The sequence below is a fragment of the Triticum aestivum genome, chromosome 1A, assembly GCF_018294505.1.
Source record: "Triticum aestivum cultivar Chinese Spring chromosome 1A, IWGSC CS RefSeq v2.1, whole genome shotgun sequence".
NCBI classification, from domain to species: domain Eukaryota; kingdom Viridiplantae; phylum Streptophyta; class Magnoliopsida; order Poales; family Poaceae; genus Triticum; species Triticum aestivum.
Window position 1 is genome coordinate 360,148,780 of NC_057794.1, and position 17,214 is coordinate 360,165,993.

Genomic DNA, 17,214 nt, shown 5'->3' on the forward strand with positions numbered 1-17,214 from the left:
CTCTAGCCCTACTACACTGGCCATCTCTAATGCCCCAACCCAGCAGACCCCAACTGCCGCAAACAGTATGATGATGCCAGTTGACATAGCACCAGCTCTACGACGCAAAACCCCCCATTCTAGCAAAGACTACACCAAATCCAGTTGCCAAATCCTTTTTCGAACGAGAGAGAGCCCCAATTGCAGCAAATAGGACTCATGTTCCACTTCTTCCTAGTTTACAAGACGAAGCTCATATTGTCGTCAGGAACTTTGTGCGCATCTTTCCTTCATGGAAAGATTATACCACAGACAAAAACAATTTGCAATCTTCCTTTGCAACTTAAGCATAAGTAATGTATTAATGTTATTCATGGTAATTACTGCATATGTTTCTGCTAATGGAAGACACAAGATTTCATTCTTTTAAATAGGCAAGGACCAAACTGGATAGTCAAGACAAGCAAGGGTTGGTTGTGCTTTTCAAGCACTCATTGATGAAATATCGTTCCCACCTAAGGCAAGCGCACTTCGATGGCAGACCTCTAAACGAAATTTCTGTAAAGTCTCCAGTGCTACATTTATCGGACAGTGACTAGAATAATCTTGTTACACATTGGTCTCGTCTGCAGTGTAAGGTACTGTCTATGATATCACATCACAATTTGAACAACATTTCTGCATGTGCCTTAACATTTCACTTGTACGAAAACTGTTTGCAGAAGAACATTCATTCTCAAGGGAACACAGAATCTCACAACTATACTGCACACTGCATTGCTCTTGTGAGTACCTCTTGCCCTGTATGACCATACTTACTTTCCTAGCTGGTTGATTATGTAGCATCACTGCACATGTTAGCCTTGTTATCATCCATTTGGTGGACATTATAAGATCCGTATGGACTCTAACATAAATTAGAATCAACCCAATGCTTTCGAAGAGGTTTAGCTCTGCAGTCCTCTTGTAAGATTGAACATCATCTATCACTATACTTACATTAACAGCTACTCCCTCCGTCCCATAATATAATAACATTGTGTACAGTACACCAGTGTTCAAAACACTCTTATATTATGGGAAGAGGGATTGGTTCATTGTGTAGCATTCTGCATCTTATATCCCTCACCCACCATTTACTAAAAAATATCAGATCTATATTTAAGCTTACCAAAAAGTTGAATACACAGACAATGCTAATGCAGAAGTGTAGCCCATTGCGCTAATGCAGAAGTGTAGCCCATTGCTCTTGTCAGTACATTTTGTCCTATAATGCTTGTACTTCCAGGGATTGGTAGTTGATTATGTAGCATCAATCTGCATATTATCTCCATTAACCTCTATCCCTTCCAGTATTATCATATCTATAATTACTCTCTACAAAATGTAGAGTACATGCAATGCTTATGAAGAAGATTATGTGCTGAAATTCTTGAGTTATCCTTCCCTTGACATGGAGAAGGGCATTATAAAGCCGGTGTTAACTGTTAATGTAAGTCAGTCCTTGTAAATCCTTTATCCTCAACTGTTGTTTAATTTTCTCATACTCCCTATCATTAACTACTGTTTAGTTTGTTGTTTCTATCAAAATGCATGTTCGCAACAACCATAAGTTCCCAGTTTGACTTGTAAAACCAAATTCCTTATTCATACCATGCACATTACTCAATACTCCCTATATGTGTGCTTGTTTTTGTGGATCTATAATCCAGTGTGTTGTGAAGCAGCCCACATTTGCACCTTGTCATCACCTGTTTTATCTTACTGATGTGGCTGATGATATGGACAACATGCCATGCACATTAACCAAAATAGATACAATGATTTTCTTTGCCCTTCATCTATGCTTCTTTTGTTGACATGGTAATCTAGTAGTATTGTGAAGCTCCCCGCATTATGAACAATGCCAAGTTATGCTATTGCTATTTTGAACTTACTCTTTATTTTCTAATTTGATATTGGATGGAATTGACAGCATCGTTATCATCTTTGTTTATACACGTGCAAAACCTGTCATCTCTCTGCTTGTTTCAGGGTGATATGCCTGACGGCATGCACAAGCCTGCTAAAGGCTGTGAGACAAACCCAACATATATTGCAGAAAAGAAGGCAAAACATCTTGAAGATAGCGAGACAACCCCAAAGTCTTGTCTTGATGCAGTGTTCAAGTTACTTGAGACTAGCAGTCCGACAAGCTCACAGAATTCGCTGTTTGACTCAGTTCGATTTCTTCAACCCCAAGTTCTAGTAGAAAGGCATTCTGCAACTCAACTTTGACTTGAAGTCCTATTTCTAAGAAAGATTGCGGAGAACACCAATGAGAAACTAATTGCTAAACAGCTACACCTGGAAGGTATGACCGACATGCTAGGCCGGCCTCACAGCCTTGCTTAGCACCTTGCGCAGCAGTTCCCGCGCAAGGCTAACCTTTCTTGAACTGTCTTGGAAGTGGTCTTGGTCCAGTATTATTTTGTTACGCTGCAATGGCGCCCAGTTTTTGTAATCTGCTTCTTCGTTGCGCTTTATGATCACTGGTGGGCAACTTCGATGCCCAGTGGATGTAATATAACATAAATCCTTTATTGTATAGTGTAGGTTTATTCAAGTTACTATGTCGTAATTTCTTTATTGTATAGAGTAGGTTTGTTCTTAATTCCTACTAGTTACTGCCATCATTCACTATCTGAAAAAAAGACGAAGAAAATCTGATGTAGTTGACCGTGCCGAAATATTCGCCTCTAACGGGCTTACATTTTAGCGGGCCACAATTGGGCCGGCCTGCAACTTTCTTGGGCACAAAAGGCCATTGGGGCCTTCACACTTTGCGCCAGGCCCACAACTAACACGGGCCTATATTCGACCCAAAGTTTAGTTGGGCCTTCAGTGGACCCAATGCTTAGTTGGGCCCGTGTAGCTTTGGGCCATTAACAGGCTGAATATTCTGCTGGCCTATTATGACCTAGAAGAAACCATGGGCGTTTAGCAGGCTGAAATGCATGTTGGGTCTCATTTCACTAGTCATCGACGGGCCTTCAACAGGCTGAAATGTAGACCGGGCCATTATTGGCCCAGTTATATGACGGGCCATTACCAGGCCGAAACATATCTTGGGCCTTAGTTAGCCCACTAATATCATGGGCCTTTAAGAGGCCGAAAGCTTTGTAGAGGCAGCAACGGGCCGAATTATACGACAGGCCTTTAATAGGCCCAAAGTCACGTTGGGCTGAACTATTGTCACCTTTGTCATGATCCCTTAGAGGTTCGGATGTCATGTCGGACCATATATGGCCCATGGGCAGCACGGGCCATTCCTACGCTGAAAGACACATTAGGCTGAAATGGGCCCATGTCTACATCGGGCCTCTAATAGGCCAAAATTTCATTGGGCCATAATTGGGCCCAAATATTGAGCGAACAATTAACGATCCAGATCTGGCTTTGGGCCGTAAATGGGCCATGTTTAAACAGGTTGTTATTGGGCTGGCCCACTAGTACCTAAGTAAATACCATGGGCCTTTGACTGGGCCGGCCTTTTTAACCTATATGGGCCTTGGTTGGGCCCTGCCACGTGTTGACGTATCATAGGCATGCCTCCTCCATTGGACTGACGACATCTGGCCCACCGAGGAGCCGACACGTGTTTCCTCCAGCCAATGATGATTTTACACGTGGAAAATCCCCATTGGTCCGGGTTGTTAACGGGTTATCGGATCCAAACCAGAACCCGAGAGCTTAACAACGACCCATTACGGTGGATGCCACATGTCAGTTACCCTTGACGAAAGCACTTCCAGGACGCGCCATTTATCGTCATGGAAGTGAACACTTCTGTGATTGTAATTTTGGTATTGTCATGGAACACTTCTACGACAGCACATGTATGACTATCTTGATTCTGTCATAAAATCGTCATGGATGTGAATGCATGAGAAAAATCGTGACCTACTATGACAAACATGTATCACCACGAAAGTGTATTTTTATTATAGTGCATATAATATACATGTTACATGATATGATTAAAGTCGGGTCAGCTCGTTGAGTACCCGCTAGTGATTCACTAACTAGGGGTGGAAAGGACATTTCTCTCGACGGTCTCTTGACTGATTCTTTGTGGCAGAGCGACAGGGCAGGTTGAGACCACCTAGGAGAGAGGTGAGCCTGGTCCCTGATCAGTGTCTGTGGTTATGTAATAATAACACGCTTAACAAGATTGGGTATTTGATCTAAGTTGGCCGCTGATCTATACGCACTAACCGCCACATGGGACAAGTTATAGGCACCCGGCGTCGTATGTTTTCTCTCGAAACCTTTTCAAACATCACATATGAGCGGGACACGTTCGGGTGGTCTGCGTAAGCAGCTGCTTCATATAAAGAGGTAGCCAGGACTGGGCTTGGCCGTCCACGAAACATGCAGGAGTGCAAAGGGGGATGGGCCCAAGGCCCCTGAGAACTTAGGATTTAGACTGGCATGCTGACCTCTCTAGAGAGCCTAGGTAGTTCTACTACGTGTTGATCTTCCGAGGCCGGGCATTACCCAGGAAAGTGTGCTCGGCCAGAGATGATTGAGCGTATCGGGTAATGTGGTGCACCTCTGCAGGCAAGTAATCAATTTGAATAGCCATGTCCATGGTAATAGGCTGACTTGGAGTTGTATTCCAACCTCATACAACTAAAATTGGACACTTATAAAATACACCCAGATAAGTGACAGATACAACCCGGTGATCGCTCTCTCACAGAGAGACGAGGAGGATCTCCGGGTAGGATTAATGCTATACGATGATACTTGTTACCATACCAGCTACTCTCTTCTACTCCTTCAACATGGTGGTTGCCAAAAGACATAGCATTAGTTAGGATGAGCTTATCCCCCTTATTCTAGCATTCTGCAGTTTAGTCCATAGATACTACCCCTTTCTTTGATATTGATGCATATGTAGTGTAGATCTGATATAAGTCTTGCAAGTTCTTTGGATGAGTACTCACGGTTGCTTTGCTACCCCTTTTTCCTTCGATCCGGATGTTCGCAATAGATGATGGTGCCGTAGATGGGGGTCCCCTAGCGGAGTGTACTACGTGGAGACCGACGACCAGGAATAGTTCAGAGGTCCCACGTAGGAGGCCTCTCCTTTCGCTCTAATGGCATTGTTTTGCTTAGCCTTCCTAAGTGTGACGCCCCCAATTCAACCGTACACTAATCATACATGCAGATGTTTACGATCGAGATCAGGGACTCACAGGAAGATATCACAACACAACTCTAGACACGAATTAAAGTCATACAAGCTTCATATTACAAGCCAGGGGCCTCGAGGGCTCGAATATAGATGAGTTAGCGGAAGCAACAATATTTGAGTACAGAGATACGTTAAACAAGTTTTCCTTACGAAGCTAGCACAAAAGTAACAACGATCGAAAAGGCAAGGTATCCTACCCGGGAGCCTCCTAACTACTCCTGGTCGTCGTCGACCTCCACGTACTAGTAAGCACCCTTGAGGTAGTAGTAGTAGTCGTCGGTGGTGTCGTCTGGCTCCTGGGATCCGTCCTCTAATTGCAGCAATCGAATATGGGGGGAAAGGGGTAGCAAAGCAACTACGAGTACTCATCCAACGTACTCGCAAGACTTACATCACAACTATGCTAAGTATGCATCAGTATCAAAGGAATGGGGCTATATCTTTGGACTAAACTGCAGAATGCCAGAAGAGAAGGGAAAGCCTAGCATATCAAAGACTAGCATCTTGCAACATTAGAAGAGCGCAGATTAGCATATTACTCCCTCCGTCCGAAAAAGATTGTCCGGTGTATCTAGCATCAAGTTAGTACTATATACATCCATTTGAGAAACAAGCTTGGGACAAGCTTTTTTAGATGGAGGGAGTATAAAGTATTACTATCTTGTAGTAAACACACCCAAAGATTCTTCCTCGACTCCCTGCGAGAAAACAATCCCGGAGCAATCATATCCAATTCATGCCTCAACATCCAGTTCTAGTTGTATCGATCGATATACAACTCCGAGCGTTCGTTACCGTGAACGCAGCTATTCGAATAGATCAATCTTCCCCGCATGGGTGCACAAACTTACCCAACACGCTCGGTCAACTCCGGTCGAACACACCATCGGGTCATAACCGGCCTCAGCCAATCAGCACACCGCAGTCCTACCTAGGCTCAATAGAGAGGCCAGCACGTTGGTCTACATCCTAAGTGCGCAGGGGTCTTGGGTCCATCGCCCTTTGCACTCATGCACATTGCATGGACGGCCTGGATCAGTCCTGACAACCTCCTTATACAAGGCACGTGCTTACGCAGGCCACCCGAGCGCGTGCCACTCAATCACTGATGTCTGAAGAGCTTTCGACTGATGCATATGATGTAGAGTGCCCATACTTATTCCTGCGTGGTGGTTAGTGTGAAAAAGGCCAAAGGCCTACTCAGATCACATATCCAAACTGTTAGTGTCTTGGTAGCACACAGTAATGAGCAGTGACTCACGATCATGTGATCTCGTCGCCCCGTCTCTTGGACTTACGACAAGGGCTAAGAATGCCCGGCTATTGGGGATATAACTATTGGGTATGACCCGCCCAGGAGGGGCCGGGTCATACCGCTGGCGGTTCATAAGAAACAAAGCCCATGAAGATGCTGAAGATGGTAGTTCACGAAGCAGGCTTACTGAAGGCCCGAAACCCAAAGGCGACTTAAAGCCCACATGAGTAAACTGCCATATATGTATGACTTGTATTGTAAGGCATGTGTAGTTAGTCACCGAGCCAGACACGTTGTGTATGAGCCGGTCGGGACTCCGTGAGCTGCTCGGCGTCTACCTGTGTATATAAAGGGACGATCCGGTGGTGGTTTAGGGTAAGAAACAAGAGATAGAGAACTAGGTCAAGTGTATTCGCTCTCTGGTAATCAAAACTTAAGGAATACCACCTCAAACTGGACTAGGCCTTTACCTTCACCGCAAGGGGCCGAACCAGTACAAACTCCATGTGTCCTTTGTCCCGTTTTACCCCTTTAAGCTAACCTAGTTACGATGGCTCCACGACTAAGTCCTTCCACTAGGACATCTGCCGTGACAATTGCACGACAGTTGGCGCCCACCATGGGGCCAACACATGGTGGTTTCGAGTTCTTGAAGGGCAGCTTCCAAGGGATCAAGGGATACATCGTGGGCCGGATGACCAGAAGTCGTCGCGGCAATCTCTACATCGACGATGCAGGCTGGGCCCCCGAGGCCGGCTCAATTGAGTACAGGTACCGGGTCCCCTTCGGCGGAATCCATGTCTTCATCGGCAAGATCGGCGAATTGGGCCCTGAGCCGGACACCTGCACCGACGTCATCGAGACGGCTCAGCATGCATGGCCCGCCCGGGTTCAACCCGTCGTGAAGCACGCTTTTGTTGGATTTATGCATGGGGTGGAATTTGAAGACGGATCAGTATCTGGCAGTGAGACGGCCATCTATTCTGATGGTGAGTCGTCCACGTGCGAGACCATTTCATTGTATCAGTTGCCAGACGGACGGCTTGGGGGCTATTCTGATGGTGACAGTATTCCGGATCCCTACGAGCTGCCAAACAGGGTTGCAATCTTCATGGTCGGCACATAACCGGCGGTTGGCTCGACAACCGTTGCAGCTATGACCTCCAATTCAATGGTTACAACGGTGGCTGGTGCTAGCGGCTCTGCGCGCCCGCCGGCTCAAGTTCTCATAGAATTGGTAGAGGCTCTGGCAACTCTAATGGGGGTAGAGGTATCCCCGGATAACCAGGAACAGCACAAGCAAGATGTGGCTAAGCTGCGAGATGAGATGTCTCAAGCCAAGGAAGAGTTAGCGGCTGAGAATGCTAGGATGACTGCGGAACGGGTTGTTTTGGATGCTCAGGCACAGTGGATTCAGGCGGATTCCTTCCAGCTCACGTTGGATCTGAACGCTTCAAATGAGGTCATGAGGAGAAGACACCAGAGTCACCTACCCCCAGTTTACGAGCCGAGGAACCTCTTCAACACGCTTGGAGCAAGGACCAATAACCCACCGGTGGTAAACCGGACGGTTGAAGCGCCTGGGGCTGGAGCGTCGGTTCAGCCGTGCACGATGGGCTCTCCACGTGTAAATAATACCCCGCCTTAGCATGTTTCGACGCCACCGGGCCATTATTCTAACCCTTTGGACAATATGATTGCTGTGGCAACACGATTGGCGGCTCTACCGGTGGAAGGCGAGTCTCCAACGGCGATAGAGACACGACGGGCCAGCGAGCTTCTTCAGACGGTTGTGGCTCAGCAGGCGGCTTATTCTTATAGCCGCGAGCGGATTCATTCAACCCCACATCCAAGCCGAAGTTATAGTAGGCTCATTGACTCACCAGCAGTTTCAAGTAATGAATAGCGCCGTAGGCATGACCCGGTGCATGATGGTGCCGATGCTCAGGCTTTAGTGGATCAGGGCAGAGCGCGTCGGGAGGTCGAGCTGGCGGCTAAGCAAGAGGCTCGTCAACATTGTCCGGCTTATGCAGTAGCTTCGGTGGAGGCAGGCGTGACCTCTAGAACCTTCGGTGTGCCATGTTTAGTGCCAGCTCTGCATAATGAGCGTCTGCCCAAAGATTTCAATGGTCCTCGCAAGGTGCCTAATTACACAGCAGATCAACCCCCGGAGGCTTGGGATGAAAGTTATGAGATGGCCATGGAGATACTGGATGTCAGCGATGCTGCATGCGCTAAGTATTTCACCATGATGTTGGATGGGCCGTCTCATACTTGGCTGAAGGGACTGCCCGTCAACTCCATTGGGTCGTGGGTGGAGCTAAAGGCCCGTTTTATTCAAACTTTCAAATACACGTGCAAGCAGCCCATGTCAATCCTGAATTTGGTTTCTTGTGTTCAAGGTGAGGGAGAGTCAACAACCCACTGGGTGCGCCGGATATCAACCATTATACATTCATCAGAAAGCATTAATGTTGGTTCAGCAATTTTGATGTTGGAGAAAAATTGCTGTTTTACCCCCCTCAAGCAGAAGCCTGGACGACTTAAGCGCCACTGCAATGACATGGGGCAGCTCATGGCGGCTCTTGTCAAGTATGCCGACTCCTACAGCACCAAGGACCCCGAGTCTGATGAGGATAAGCCGGGAAAGGGAAAGAAGAGTGACGGTGTGAAATGGCAGCAGTATAACCCGACGAGCCAAGGTGGTAACGGTAAGCATAAGGCTGATGGTAGTTCAGACTTTGTGTCTAACACCAATGCGCAGAATAATACTCAGTAGCGCAAAGGAAGGCTAGCACCGACTGGAAGATCGAAATTCAACCTCGAAGCAGTGATGAATTAGCCTTGTCCGAAGCATGGTACACGCAACAAGCCAGCCACTCATCTATGGAAGGATTGTTATATCATGAAGGAGTTCAAGGCTTCCGGCCTTTTTCACAACAACCATGCCCCAAATGGCAGTTCGGGGTCATGTTCTCATGATCCGGGTTATGGTGGTGGCGGTTCTAATTCCGGTTTCCAGGGCTAGGGCAATCAAGGTGGTCATAATTAGCAGTCTGGGCAAGGGAATCAGCAGCAGCAATCTGGTTATCAGAGTAACCCAAAGCAATTGAACAGTGGTCAGTACCATGTTTTCACCACGAGTTTATGCAAGCGGGATCAGAAGCTCCATAAAAGGGTAGTGAACACAGTTGAGCCGGCGATTCCTCGTTACCTGCGATGGTTAGAGCATCCTATTCTCTGGAGCCATGAGGATCTCCCGCCCTGAGTTGATAATCCGGGTCACTTGGCGCTGGTGTGGCGCCTCAGGTTGGAGCGTACAAGTTCACTAAAGTACTCATGGATGGAGGCAGCAGCATCAATATCCTTTACTATGATACTTTCCGTCGCATGGGATTGACCGACAAAAATCTTAAACCATCCAGTACTATTTTCCATGGAGTGGTACCTGATAAGTCGGTGTATCCAGTGGGAAAGATCGCTTTGGAAGTAGCCTTTGGGGATGAACATGACTCTAGAGCAGAGACGCTGACCTTCGAAGTGGTTAAAATCTAGAGCCCATATCATGCTCTGCTTGGGCGGCTGGCTTACGCTAAGTTCATGGCAAGGCCTTGTTATGTTTATCTGCAACTTAAAATGTCGGGTCATAAGGGCACTATCACAGTGCATGGAAATCGCAAGATAGCCTTGGAGTGTGAAGAAGGCGATGCTGCTTACGCTGAGTCTGTTTGTGCAACAGAGGAATTGAAATTTTACAAAGATAATGTTGACCCGGCAAATATGACATCCTTGAAGAAGCCAACCATAGAGCACGACCCCCTGTTGAAGTTTAAGTCGGCAAATGACACCAAGCTAGTTGATTTTGTTCCTGGCGATTCATCCAAGCAGTTCAGCTTAGTGCTAATCTGTATCCAAAATAGGAAAGCGCGCTCATCGAGTTCATCCGTGAGAACCGGGACATCTTTGCATGGAAGCCTTCAGACGTGCCAGGTGTACCGAGGGAACTCGCTGAGCACACTCAATATTGATCTGAAGTTTAAACCGGTCAAGCAATTCCTTCACCGTTTCAATAAAGAGAGACACAAGGCTATTGGTGAAGAAGTGGCCCGGCTCTTGGAGGCTAGGTTTATCGTTCAAGTTTTTCATCCTGAGTGGTTGGCTAACCGGGTGCTGGTACTTAAGAAAAATGGCATCTAGCGCATGTGTGTGGATTATACGGACTTAAACAAGGCTTGTCCGGCTGATCCCTTTGCTCTCCCCCGTATCGATCAGATTATTGATGCTACGGCGGGTTGTGAGTGTTTGAGCTTTTTGGATGCTTATTCTGTTTATCATCAGATCAAGATGGCAGTTAAGGACCAAGAGAAGACAACCTTTATTTCTCCCTTTGGAGCCTTCTGTTATGTGTCTATGCCTTTTGGGCTCAAGAGTGCCTAGGCGACTTACCTGCGGTGTGTGCAAAATTGCCTTCATGATCAAATTGGGCGCAATGTTCATGCTTATGTGGATGATATCGTGGTAAAGTCCAGGAAGAAGGAGACCCTGATAGATGATTTGAAGGAGACCTTTGACAATCTCCGGGTCTACAAGATGATGCTTAACCTGGCCAAGTGTGTTTTTGGTGTGCCGACAGGCAAACTCTTGGGTTTTCTGGTTCTGGAACGGGGTATTGAAGCTAACCCGGAGAAAATAAAGGCTATCACCTCTCTGGCTAAACTGACATGTATCAATGATGTTCAACATTTGGCGGGTCGTATTGCGGCCTTAAGCCGGTTCATAAGCCGGTTGGGAGAGAAGGTTATCACTATATACCAGATGATGAAGAAGACATATCACTTTGTCCGGAGTGATGCCGCTGATCAAGCATTTCAGGCCTTGAAGAAACAATTGGCTGAGCCGACAGTTTCTTGCTGCTCCCATTGATAAAGAGCCTTTGTTGTTATATGTGGCTACCAATAGCCGAGCTGTTAGTGTAGCCATTGTGGTGGAAAGGAAGGAATCAGGCAAGGAGCATTCGATTCAGTGGCCAGTTTACTACATCAGTGAGGTGCTTATTGAGTCCAAGCAGAGGTATCCGCATTGGCAGAAACTTGTATATGGGGTGTTCATGGCTAGTCGAAAGCTTAAGCAATATTTTCTAGGTCATCCCATCATTGTGGTTAGTTCTGCTCGTTTAGGGGATATTATTCAAAACAGAGAAGCCACAGGTCAGGTAGCCAAGTGGGCCATTCAGCTTGGACCTCATGGTTTGAAGCATATGCCTCGCACGACCATAAAGTCTCAAACACTTGTATATTTCATCAACGATTGGACAGAGCTGCAGATGCATGAGGATAAGCATGATAACACATATTGGACTATTCACTTTGATGGATCCAGACAGTTGGAAAGCTCGGGGGTTGGAGTTGTTTTGACTTCCCCATGAGGTGGTAAATTTTCTTACGTTCTCCGGTTGATGTTCCCTTGTACTAACAATGCAGCTGATATGAGGCATTGCTCCATGGTCTTCGGTGATTTAGATCTAGTAGCGCAGCAAGTTTCTGGCACTTGGGATTCCAAGGATCCGCTCATGGTGGCTTATCACCGAGCGGTTGATGCTATCGCTGGTCATTTCAAGGGTTATCAAGTTGAACATGTTGATCGCAGAAAAAATGAGGCAGCTGATGCTTTAAGCCGGTTAGGGTCCCAATGTAAGTCGGTGCCACCTAACACTTTCCTAGATATTCTGCATAACCCTTTAGTCAAATTGCCTACGGAGGAAGATCTAGCTATTCCTGACCCGGAAGCACAATTGGTGGTGGCTCTTCGTGTTATTCCTGATTGGACAGTTCCATATTTAGCTTATATGACCCGGGGCAAGTTACCCGCGGATGAAACTTTGGCTAGGCAATAACCCGGTGGTCTAAGTCCATGACTATTGTCAATGGAGAGTGGCATCATCGCAGTGTCACTAGGGCATTTCAACGTTGCGTTTCTCTTGAGGAAGGCTGTGAGATTTTACAGAAATTCATGAAGGATATTGTGGTCATCATGCCGGCTCTAAGTCTCTCGTAGCCAAGGCTTTCCATCACAGATTTTATTGGCTGATGGCTCATGCTAATGCAGAAGATTTGGTCAGTAAGTGTGATGGTTGTTAGAAATTTTCATGACGAGCTCAAGTGCCAGCTCAAGAATTGAGGATGATTCCAATTTCTTGGCCATTTGCAGTCTGGGGGCTTGATATGGTTGGGCCTTTCAAAAGGTCCAAAGATAAAAAGACCCACCTTTTGGTGGCGGTTGACAAATTTACAAAGTGGGGTGAAGTAGAGCCAGATAATAAGTGTGACGCGACAACGACGGTTCAATTCATCAAAAATGTGATTTTCCGTTTTGGCTTTCCCCATAGCATTATAAGTGATAATGGTAGTAATCTGTCCAAGGGTGCTATGAAAGAGTTTTGTCAACATGAGCATATCCGACTTGATGTTTCATCAGTGGCTCACGCCAGTCCAATGGTCAAGCTGAGAGAGTCAATCAAGAGATTTTGAGAGGCATCAAGCCCCGGCTTATGGTCCCTTTGTAGAGGACACCGGGTTGTTGGGTGGTGGAGTTACCCTCAGTGTTATGGAGTATCAATACTACCCCCAACAGATCTATGGGTTACACGCCTTTCTTCATGGTTTACGGAGCAGAGGCGGTTCTCCCTTGTGACATCTGTCACGACTCGCCCCGTGTGGCAGCTTATGTTGAATCTGATAATGAAAAAGCACGTCAGGATGCACTTGACCTGTTGGATGAAGAGCGTGACCTTGCGGCGGCTCGTTCGGCGGTTTACCAACAACATTTGCACCGTTATCACACCCGCCGGGTTAAAACCAAAACCTTTCAAGAAGGCGATTTGGTGCTTCGACTTATCCAAGATCAAACTGATATGCATAAATTATCCCCACCTTGGTAAGGGCCTTTTGTGGTCAGCAAAAATCTGAACAACGGGTTGTACTACATTATCGATGTTCAGGACCACAAGAACTCACGCACGTCGGAGGAGGAGACCCGCCGGCCGTGGAATATTGCTCATTCGGCCTTAGTACACCTGAATCCGATGACTTTTTTGATGTACATACTCTGACGATGTATATATTATGATGAATATAATAAAGCCGGTAGCCCTGATAATTCAGGGCCTCATTTCATTATGAGAATAATGAGTCCTATTGTCATTCCATATGGTCAATCCGAAGTTTAATACATTGTTTAAAGGGACCAAAGAGAGTCTGCTGCACAGCACAAATCAAACATAGGTACCCAATGAGCACATCTCAATATATATCCCTTGGGGGCTCCCTGTTAAAAGAACATAGCTTTAACCCCTCTTGGTTTGAAACGCCAGGTGCATAGCACCAAACAATTTTAGTTGATCCTACCTTATACGTCTGCCACTCCACCCAGGTAATCTTGGGCTAACCCGTCGAACTCTTGAAGTCAATCTTATTAAAGACCCTGAACTTATCAAGGTTAAAATGGCAGTTGCTTATGTGAGGTCCGCGTACAAGGGTTGATGATTCAGCTAGTGGTTGTGCAAGCCCATGAAAAGCACTTGGGTTTTAGGCCTGGCCGCCTATGAAAGCCATGTTTTTTCTGGTTTTTTGTTTGATTTGAAGTTTCTTTGTTGAGGTTTGATTTTTGCGACACATTGATATATTGGAGACTAATGACGGCTATCATGCCTTATGGTTCATATTATAATCTTCTCTAGGTTTTTTTTATTATACCCAGTCTGGTTTTAGACTATAAGTCGCCAGGAATAATATCCTCCGTTGCATATGGTGTTGTAAGCCGACGGTATATCTCAATTGAACAGGGCATTGTGTGCTCCATCTTTTGGGTTGTAACCCTTAATGCACAGGTATGATAAGCCGATAGTGTGAGCAAATATCACAAGTATGATATTTTGTTATGTCTATATAAGGTTATGATTGAACCGGCCCTGGTTATGGACTGCTTTTAGTCACCAGTGGTTTTCATAGGGCATTATGATCCACCCTGGGGTAAACCCCAGGGTACTTGTGATCTGTTTGTGTGTAGGTAAAATAATAAATCTGGTAAACATAGTTGATGAAATCATGAGCACAAGTGGCAGATTCTCAATCAAGAGATCAACAGTGTCATGCAATACAAAATGTGCACGATGGCACAATAGATCAAACGTTTAACTTGCCTATTACAAGACATACAATGGCCCAAGAATTGTAAGTGTTTTCACGATGCAAGTATCAAAGCCTTATGGTGCATAAGTCGGTTCATGACTCTTGATGGGTTGAAGCTTCCGGGTCATCTTGCGTTTTTTTTCTTCTTCAGCTCCTTGATTATCCATCAGCTTGAAGTTAGGCACAACCCAGTTGATACCGGTCAACGCTCTAAACACAACTTCGTCATTAATAAGGTTTGATGGATCAATGTCGGGAGCGAAGGTGTGCTTACGAGTTGGCGGGATGAGATCTGTCTCCTGAGAATCAGCGCCTTCACCTTCTTGTTATCAACATCATAAGTCGCCTGATATTGCGATAGCTTGGTCTCTTCAGCTAGCCGGGTTGCCAGCAGAGGTATTGATCTTACTATATCTGCAAAGTCGTCTGCACTGAAGGGCGTCCCATCTTCCTTTACACTTGGGCAACCATTGACCAGGTCTTTCGGATCAAGATCTGCTTGTCATGCTTTAGCCCGGCTTAGGGCAGTTAAAGCGTCGGCTTTGGCAGAGGCTCATTTCAGCTCTTCAATCCTCTAGGGCACTACTTACAACCTTTCCAATGTCTCCTTGATAAAAGTAGGTGGTTGTTTTTTGTGCAGAGCGGCAGCAATGGTCCGTTGAACGCCATTATATAATTGTTCTACAAGGGTGTAGACAACTTTCAACCGGATGGGCATGTCTGATCCCAAATTGTCGCTTCAAGAGCCTGTGTCAGTTTATTTATTGATAAGTTGGCACAATTTGTAGCAGATTCATTGGGATGAATGGAATCATGATTAATACTTACCGAAGATAGTCAATGACATGTTATTGATTTGTTGCTTTAAGCCAGACAGTTCATCTGTTGCCGGCTTAAGAACGGCTTCAACTTCTTCTGCTCTTTTCAATAGAACCGCCTTTTTAGTTTCCCAACCATCTTTGTCAGTATTGAACTTTTTCTTGAGCTGCTCAATGTTTGCCAAAGCAGTCTTCAATTCTGATTTGCCATTGGATGTTTCAGATTGTTGAGTTTTTATATTGGCCTTCAGATCATTGAGTTGTGAGTCCTTCTCAGAAAGTTCAGCCTGTGGTATAAGCATGGACAGATTTCATGAGTATGATTATTGTTGAAGTCCCAAGCATAATACAAGTATTTTCCTTGGCACTTGGGGGCTAATGTATCTTGCTCTTAAGTATTTTTTGAAGTCCCAAGCACAATACAAGTATTATACTTGGCACTTGGGGGCTAATGCATATTGCTCTTTATTAAGATAGAAATATTGGCTGACCAGGGCAAATGATGTGATCCGATTTATAAAGGCAACAGGTTGGATTTTTGATTTCAAACAGGATGATTAGTCTCGACTTATTCATCACTGATCAAGCCGGCCCTTGGGGGCTACCAAGGCAAAGTTGATTTTTGTTACTTAAAGTTCCGGCTTAACATGATGAGATAAGCCGACCCTTGGGGGCTACAGATGCAAAGTTCATTACTACTATTTAAAGACCCGGCTTAACATGATGATTTAAGCCGACCCTTGGGGGCTACTAGTGATGCTGCGCGATTCTTTATGGCAACTGGAAAGTCTACAACATATTCCAAATTCTATCATGTCCTATAGACTTGGCATCTGATAGACAGGTAATTATGAAACTGAATGGTGATGAAATTACCTCATAGCGTTCCTTCATCAAATTAACCAAGCCGGCTTCAAAGTCACGGCTGGTGTATAGACAGTTCAAATAACCAAAGTGGATGTCTTGGGCGTTGAAGTGAGCGTAGCTCTCTATGTCTACCTTCCACTTGCCTTTATCTTCAGCAGAAATTTCTTCTTTGGCGCTATGCTTGGACAAGACAGTGGGGTGTCCCGGAGCTGTGAAACCAAACCCGGTGACGACTACATCGTCAGATTTTTCCTCAAGAGGCTTAACTTGGCTTGGCGGCTTAGAGATGGCCGGCTCAGCATCCATACGATCTATGGAGACTTCATGGTCTTGAGGTGCCGGGTCATTAATTATATCTTCAGCAATTGGGTGAGAGAGTTCTGGTTGTTGTTGCTCCGGCTCAGATGAATTGACATCGTCGACCGGCTTATTCAGCTTTGCCTTCTTCCTGGGTTTGGCCTGGCCCCTGAAAATAAGAAGCATAAAGAGGTCAGTATAATAATCAGGCATAAGGTTTCAATGATTGAATATACTCTTACCCAGGTACGGTCTTGAAAGCTGGGATTTGAGTTCCCTTTGACTTGAGGAGGAATGAGAAGTCCCCTGATAGTTGGAATCAGACGGGTTAAGAGGTTGTCAAAAATAACCCACCTCGGGATAAAGTATATCAGAAATATGTACGACCTCTGGGCGGTGTTTGTGAACCGGCGTGATGGGTAAGCCGGAAGAAGTAATCACACCACCGCTATGCCGGGTGGTGCGGCGAGCTTCGTGTTGATGTTTCTTCAAAAGAAAGTTGGGATCCAAGTGAGTTAGAGGGTGAGAAAAGCTTACTTTCTGGCTTGCTTGTCGGGTTTTCTGTGTTGG